Here is an 8,633-nt window from a genome sequence, read left to right as displayed (position 1 = left end):
ATTGTTTGTTTTTTTTTACTTTTGTTTTGTTGCTAAATTTGATGTTAAGAATTTCTGTAAGAATGTTAGTTTTTTTGTAAAAACGTTTTTGTAAATACTGTTTGATTACTGCAGAAATTCTACTTTTGAGTTTTACAGAAGACAATGACAATAAAATGACAATAAAAATAGAAACACAAAGACTGCAGTGTTTTATATAAAGCCCATCAGTGTGTTGCTGGTGATATGAAAGAGTAATTCAAATGTTGCTTGTGTGTATGGTTTTGTTGCAAGAATTTCATTTTTAGAAAGGAGTGTAAAGTTTTGATTGCAGTGTTTCATTTTGGCATATATGTGAGTTGTTAATCTCCAAGTGCTATGTCTGATTGGCTTGTGTGTTGAGTTTTGACATAATGAGCCAAATTCTGCAAAAAGTGTGTAAGCAATAGGCAAAAACTGTAAAAACCAGGATAAAAAAACATGTCCCCCAGAGAACGTTCCGTTGGGACCATCATGCAACGTCCTAATGATTGGTAAAATGAAAGTCCTGAGAACGTCATAAAAAGGTCCTGACATGGTCCTCAGTGATGTCCTGGGAACTTACAGGGAACTGCACAAAGGTGCCCCAGAGAACGTTCCCTTGGGACCTTCACTCTTAGAACGTTCTCAGAACGTCAGTGGGATAACGTAGCATCGAAACCCTTAAGGGACCTAATGGGAACATCGCCGAATGTCCTCAGGACGTCCCCTGTTTGCTGGGCTCTCCTCTCATGCCATCCCTAATCCTCCCCTCCCCTGTCTACTCCTCCCCTGCCCTTCCCTCCTCTCCTCTGTCCTCTCAGAGTTCTCTCAGTCTCCAGTGTGCTGGTGGTGGAACGTGTATCACTCTCAGCCAGGCCAGCTGACTCTCCATTGGAGGGAAAGACTTACAGTGACAGCATGGGTGGCCAGCCAACACTAACTGTCAAGGCTCAGAGTCCTGCCAGACAGCCAGCAGTGAGAAGCTGTGAGCATTCCAGTCTAGTTAAGATGATTAGGTTCACTCTAAGATATTTTGATTCTTTGTATCCTCATTAGATGTTACTTTAACATCAGCCATACTCTTTTCTGGGGTCCACACATAACATGACGAAACAATCATACACATATATCTGACATGAGATTCTCTCTGCACTGATCTGTCAAGTATTATTATTAGGAAGGAAATCGATACGTTTCTCAGATCAAATGAAGTCAAGTCTCCCATCCTGTCATTACAGCTGAGGTGTTATATGAAGATGTCTTGGTTCGTTAAGCTTCAGAATGTAGGCTGGAAGGCCTTACTCATTTTATTTTTTTAATTAGGCTTTTAATATTTTATTAAAGACTGTAGGTCTCTATCTTTTTTACCACTGTGGGTTTTACTAATTACAAGAGGTGGGTAGCCTTGAAGGTTTAAAAAGTGTTGGTCTCTCTCTCTCTTTCTATTTCTTATTCTCTCGTCATCCCCTAAGTCTCTCATTCTATCTCACTCTGTGGATTTTGGTCACACTTCTATCTCTTTTCCTCTCTCTTTCTCTCTCCTATATATTTCCCTTGTATCTCTCCACTCTCTCTTCCTTTCTCTGTTTCTCCCTGTCTCTCTCCCCGCTCCACTCCCTGTGTCCAGCCTTACTCTTTCCCTCTCTCGCTCCCTCCCTCCCTCCCTCTCTCTTTCCCCACCCCCCTCTCCCTCTCTCCCTCCTTCCCTCTCTCTGTATGTAAATTGTAAAGTCTTTGTAAAGTCTTTTTTGGGTTGGTAATGTCTTTTTCATTATGTGGCCCCAGTAAGACTGGCTGTCGCTATTTGCGTCGGCTAATGGGGATCCTAATACATCAAAATCAAAATCTCTCTCTGAGGAGTAGTGAGGCTGAGAAGACATTACATGCACCATGTATTTGCCAGATGTTATTGCTTACACGCTGCTAATTTGATAAGGTGCTGTGACAATGTCATTAACTTCAAGGAAATCTGACTCCCTCTCTCTTTCCCAGAGCCGGATGAAAACAGAAGAAAAAGGGTGAATCAGATTCCGGAAGGCTATAACAATTTGTGAGATGAGAAAGGAGCCCATCACAGTTGGATTATAAAGCGCTTTAGCAGTAGACAGGCCAGAACCATTATCCTGTAGACCAGGGGTGTCAAACGTACGGCCCGCGGGCCGGATCAGGCCCGCAAACGGGTTTAATCCGGCCCGCGAGATGATTTTGAAAAAAAGAAAATAAAAAAAATTGTTTTTTGTTTTGTTTTTTTTAGTATAAAAATGCGCTGCAATTTTTAAATAAAATAAACTGCTGTTCCAATTGCGTCCACTGGATGGCGCAATAGCAATTGTGTTAAGCAAGCAAACTGTTTATACCGGGGCAGAGCAAGTAGGTCAAGCACGTGCAGCCAATGAGCTACTTTGTTTTGCCCGCGATATTTATTACGGCTTCTACTTTTAACATTATGTGCTTTGGCACCTTCATTGCCCCAATATGTCTATGTCAAAAAAGAGAAAAGTGGACGCAGAGTGCAGAGTGTTCAAGAAAAATGGTCATCCTATTTAATCACGGAATTGAATGGGAAAGCTGTATGTTTGGTGTGTTCAGAGCATGTTGCAGTGCTGAAAGAATATAACCTTCGTCGCCACTATGTGAGTCTTCATGCCGACAAATATTACAACTTTCAAGGACAGCGGAGATGAGAGAAGGTGAATGAACTGTTGGCGGGTCTGAAGAAACAGCAGTCTGTGTTTACTCACAGCCGAGACATCAGTGACGCTGCAGTGAAACCTAGCTACCTCATTGCTAATGAAATCGCAGTGGCTTCAAAACCATTTAGTGAGGGTGAATTTGTAAAAACATGCATGATGAAGGCAGCGGAGATTGTGTGCCCTGAAAAGCGGCAGGCTTTTGCAAATATCAGCCTGACAAGAAACACAGTTGCAGACAGGATTTCCGATCTTTCAGTGGATTTGGACAGCCAGTTGAAGCAAAAAGTAAAGTCATTTATTGCGTTTTCGGTTGCAATTGATGAAAGCACGGACATTACAGATGTTGCACAACTGGCCATTTTTTCATCCGCGGAGTTGATGACACATTGACCGTCACCGAGGAGTTCGTGGAGTTGGTGCCGATGACAGATACAACGACAGCAGCTGATATTTTTACCGCACTCGTCGGCGCGCTGGACAGGGTCGGAGTGGACTGGTCCCGCGCTGTCAGCCTGGCTACAGATGGTGCGCCCTCAATGATCGGGAAAAAAGCAGGCGTTGTGACAAAGTTCAGAGAGAAAGTGCAATCTGCAAATGGAGGACGTGATTTTTTGACTTTTCACTGTATTTTGCACCAGGAGGCTTTGTGTTTGTGTTGCAAGTCATTAAAGATGGATAACGTCATGAAGGTGGTCATCCAAACTGTTAATTTCATCCGATCCAGAAGCCTGAATCACCGTCAGTTTGACAGCCTTCTCAGAGAGAAAGACCACATCTATGGCCTGCCATACCACACTGAGGTAAGATGGTTAAGCCGAGGTGCTGTGCTGAGGCGTTTCTTTGATTTACGAGAAGAAATTGAACAGTTCATGGAAGAAAAGTGCAAATCAGTGTTAGAATTTCATTCCGCAGAATGGATGCCGGACCTTGCATTTATGGTGGATGTTACAGAGCACCTGAATAACTTGAACAAACAGCTGCAAGGGCGCAACAAAGTTGTCACGCAGTATTATGACAGCATACGTTCTTTCAAGTTGAAGCTGTCATTGTGGGAGACGCAACTTGCCGGTGGTGATGCAGCTCACTTCCCCTGTCTGAAAAATGTGTGCGCGACCCAACATGTGGCAGACATGAAGCGGTTCAAAGATAAAATAACTGGACTGTTACGGGAGTTTGAGCAACGCTTTCAGATTTATGTTTATATGTTTTTGTGTTGATGTGCTATTGTTTTTAATTGATTTTATTTGTATATTTAACATATTCTTGACTCTGTGGTTCTTGCACTTGTTTGGGGAACAGGATTTCATTATTTTTATCTACATTTCTGCCTGAGAAATGACACCCTGATATAGTTCTGTGATCTGTGATATACTTCTGTGAATCACTGAGGCATTGTGTGTTTGTGTGTTCTTTGTCCTCAGAACTTTCAAATAACTTGAGGTGTTTTATGATTAATAGTGATGTTGTGCTTTTGGACACTGTCCTCAGGCTCCAGCTTTATGTTTATATGTTTTTATGTTGATGTGCTATTGTTTTTAATTGATTTTATTTTATTTGTATATTTAACCTATTCTTGACTGTGGTTCTTGCACTTGTTTGGGGAACAGGATTTCATTTTTTTATCTAAATTTCTGCCTGAGAAATGACACCCTGATATAGTTCTGTGATCTGTGAAACAGTTCTGTTAATCACTGAGGCATTGTGTGTTTGTGTGTTCTTTTTCTTTAGAATTTTCAAATAAACTTGAGGTGTTTTATGATTAATAGTGATGTTGTGCTTGTACTATTTTGGACACACTGTCCTCAGGCTCCAGCTTTATGTTGTATGTTGATCGTATTAAAACAAAGAAAACAATCTGAAGTTGTTGTTTTTAAGTTATATATACCATGATTTTTCCGGTCCGTCCCACTTGGGAATAGATTTTCCTCCATGTGGCCCCTGAGCTAAAATGAGTTTGACACCCCTGCTGTAGACTAATGAGTTATGTTCAACGCATGATACCTACAGCATGGGCTAAATAAAAATGACAGGGTTGCCTGTCTGTCCATTACTGAGCCAAGGATTGTTTTTCATTTTTATGGCTTACACTAGTAATATCACTACCCTTCCAAGTTGAAGGATATCACAGTGGTAGGATTAGAATTAGCTGGTCGTGTGAATTAGGATTACCTTGTGGTGCAATATCAGATATATCAAGAATTTATTCCATTTCCTCTTACAAAGGTAGAAGGCTCAAGTATTCAGTACACTGGCACTGAGCCTTGGAAATGGGGCCTTTGTCGAGAGTCCCACTTTCAAAGTCACACTGTAGGCTACTATAAATAGTGTTACAGTGGTGGAAGAAGACGAGAGGTGATAGCACCCGTCGACCGTATTACGGGTGTATTGAATTATGCTCTGTGGCCACCGAGTAAAGGTGAACCGACGTAATCCTGTTTGCAGCTTCATGTAGAATCACTACCTCAAGATAGGGAAGTTTCACAGATAAGGTTTTATCTTTTCATTTCTACAGTGCCATCAGCGAGGAATTGCTCTTTGCATGTTAGCTTTTCATTTTAAATTGTATAATTTACATAATGTACACAAATACCCTCTCTCTCTCTCTCTCTCTCTCTCTCTCTCTCTCTCTCTCTCTCTCTCTCTCTCTCTCTCTAATATACAGTGGGGGAAAAAAGTATTTAGTCAGCCACCAATTGTGCAAGTTCTCCCACTTAAAAAGATGAGAGAGGCCTGTAATTTTCATCATAGGTACACGTCAACTATGACAGACAAATTGAGGAAAAAATATCCAGAAAATCATATTGTAGGATTTTTAATGAATTTATTCGCAAATTATGGTGGAAAATAAGTATTTGGTCACCTACAAACAAGCAAGATTTCTGGCTCTCACAGACCTGTAACTTCTTCTTTAAGAGGCTCCTCTGTCCTCCACTCGTTACCTGTATTAATGGCACCTGTTTGAACGTGTTATCAGTATAAAAGACACCTGTCCACAACCTCAAACAGTCACACTCCAAACTCCACTATGGCCAAGACCAAAGAGCTGTCAAAGGACACCAGAAACAAAATTGTAGACCTGCACCAGGCTGGGAAGACTGAATCTGCAATAGGTAAGCAGCTTGATTTGAAGAAATCAACTGTGGGAGCAATTATTAGGAAATGGAAGACATACAAGACCACTGATAATCTCCCTCGATCTGGGGCTCCACGCAAGATCTCACCCCATGGGGTCAAAATGATCACAAGAACGGTGAGCCAAAATCCCAGAACCACACGGGGGGACCTAGTGAATGACCTGCAGAGAGCTGGGACCAAAGTAACAAAGCTTACTATCAGTAACACACTACGCCGCCAGGGACTCAAATCCTGCAGTGCGAGACGTGTCCCCCCTGCTTAAGCCAGTACATGTCCAGGCCCATCTGAAGTTTGCTAGAGTGCTTTTGGATGATCCAGAAGAGGATTGGGAGAATGTCATATGGTCAGATGAAACCAAAATAGAACTTTTTGGTAAAAACTCAACTCGTCGTGTTTGGAGGACAAAGAATGCTGAGTTGCATCCAAAGAACACCATACCTACTGTGAAGCATGGGGGTGGAAACATCATGCTTTGGGGCTGTTTTTCTGCAAAGGGACCAGGACGACTGATCTGTGTAAAGGAAAGAATGAATGGGGCCATGTATCGTGAGATTTTGAGTGAAAACCTCCTTCCATCAGCAAGGGCATTGAAGATGAAACGTGGCTGGGTCTTTCAGCATGGCAATGATCCCAAACACACCGCCCGGGCAACGAAGGAGTGGCTTCGTAAGAAGCATTTCAAGGTCCTGTAGTGGCCTAGCCAGTCTCCAGATCTTAACCCCATAGAAAACAGTGACTCACTGTCTGTAGGAGCGATCCACTTTCGTGAATGGGGTGGTGTACCTAATAAACTGTATATGAACATTCCATTCCAGCTAAATAATTGATATACACTGAGTGTACAAAACATTAGGAACTCTTTCCATGACATAGACTGACCAGCTGAATCCAGGTGAAAGCTATGATCCCTTATTGATGTCACTTCAATCAGTGTAGATGAAGGCGAGGAGACAGAGTCTATTGGTGGACACATGCGTCAATCTAACATAATAAACAAAATCCCCATCCAGATCTGTCAGTTTAAGCTAGAGATATCCGTTTTTTTGCATGGGCTGCATCTCAATCCCGAGCTTTCTTATATCTCCTAGATATAGGACAGACACTTCAATACCTTATTCCTTATGATCTATATTTGGACTGTTTTTTTTTGCCATTTATGAATGACTTATTCAATGCGTTTCTATGGGCTCTAGTTGTAAAGGCTAAATTCAATATTTTATCAAAAACATTTTCATATTGTTTTATACCTAAAGGGTCCTAAAATTCTAAATCAAATAGCTAAATGATCCAAGGTTTGACCATTTCAAACAATTCCATATGTTATCTTAGTAGGCTTAATCGCGGACACAGAGTAAGCCTAATCCTAGACTAAATTGCACTTTTTAACTGGACTAACTAAAATTGCATTTTTCAGACATGGTTTAAAATAGTATCAGACTTGCACTAGTCTAGATTAAAAAGTCTGATTTCCAGAAGGATGATTAGAGTTAATCTAGATATAAGTGAAGGCTTAAATTAAACCTGGCAGAGGCAGGTTTAACTTCAGATTAATGGATGTTGGCCCCCAGGTTGACCTTGCCAATGGAGGAAAACTGATTACCTGGACTATTTCAATGATGATCAAAGAGCACCACCAAGGTCAGACAGAAGGGCGGTTATAGACCAGATCAACCCACTGAACGATTTTGATTAAATCAATTTCCGTGACTGTTTCCGTATGTACAAAGAAAATGCAGCTGACATTTGTTTTTCAGCCAAGGCTTTCATCTGACTCTCTTTGGGAAGGCCCATCCCTCCTGCCCTATAAGTACTGCTCACCTTGAGGTTTTTGGCATCTGGAACCTTCCATCGTGAAACAGGAGATTTGTGTGGTGTAAGTGAACCGACTGTATGCAGAATAGTCCGCAATGCTATATATGAACTGAAAGACAATTACATCAAGTTCCCTGATGCTGCTGCCCAAGCCAACTACAAGGTATAGTTCTATGAATATGGGAACTTCCCTGGAGTCATTGGCTGTACAGATGGATGTCATATTCCCATCAAGTGTCCCTCTACAGCAGATGCTGAGGAGTACAGGAATCTTAAAAACTGGTTCTCAATAAATGTACAAAGTGTGTGCACTCCCAATTTGCAGTTCTCCAACACTCATGACTCAAGGATAATTGAAAAGGAGGACAACATAGTGGAATCAAACTTGGTGACAGTGGGTATGCACAGACCAACTTCTTGTTCACCCCATATCTTCATGCAATAGGACCTGAGCAACAACGGTACTACCAAGCTCATATCCACACCATAGGTGTAGTGGAGCGCATGTTTGGTATATGGAATAGTAATTTCCAGTGTCTCAGAAACACATTACGCCTTCAACCAAGAAGATGCTGCATTGTCATAATTGCAACAGCAGTGCTTCACAATTACCTCAAACAGCATGGCTGCCCAGATCCTCGCATTGAAGATGAGGATGACCCAGATGTTCCCATGGTTGAGGCAGACAATTACAGAAATGGAAGAGATGCATTTCCTATCCAGCACCTCTCGTAACAAAGCGATTGAAATAAACTATAGCCATGGATTGGTAACAAAAAGGGTTTTCATTCAACAAATGGAAATATCGGGACCCCGAACTGGTGCTGGTTCGAGAAGAACATTGGTACATTGAAGAACATTGGTCTGCTGCTGCTTCATGCCATAGCCAACTCAACATGAAGGATTTGCATCTTCATAACATGCTCTTCTTTTAAATACATTAGCTTGCGCTCATGAAATTCCATGGCCAGTTTCTCATGCATGCTCAGCCTC

General features: G+C 41.7%; 1 pseudogene across 1 annotated transcript; it reads left to right on the top strand.

The window, feature by feature from the left end:
• The first annotated feature begins 553 nt into the window (after nt 1-553).
• On the top strand, nt 554-8,375 carry LOC311108409 (putative nuclease HARBI1; annotated as a pseudogene). The gene is made up of 3 exons: nt 554-666; nt 822-985; nt 7,457-8,375. The product of its transcript is annotated as a putative nuclease HARBI1 (transcript).
• The last annotated feature ends 258 nt before the right edge of the window (nt 8,376-8,633 follow it).

Source organism: Coregonus lavaretus, assembly GCF_964263955.1.
Source record: "Coregonus lavaretus genome assembly, chromosome: 33".
Classification (NCBI taxonomy): Eukaryota; Metazoa; Chordata; class Actinopteri; order Salmoniformes; family Salmonidae; genus Coregonus; species Coregonus lavaretus.
The sequence above is the reverse complement of the archived record's forward strand: the minus strand, read 5'-3'. Positions and strand labels throughout refer to the sequence as shown.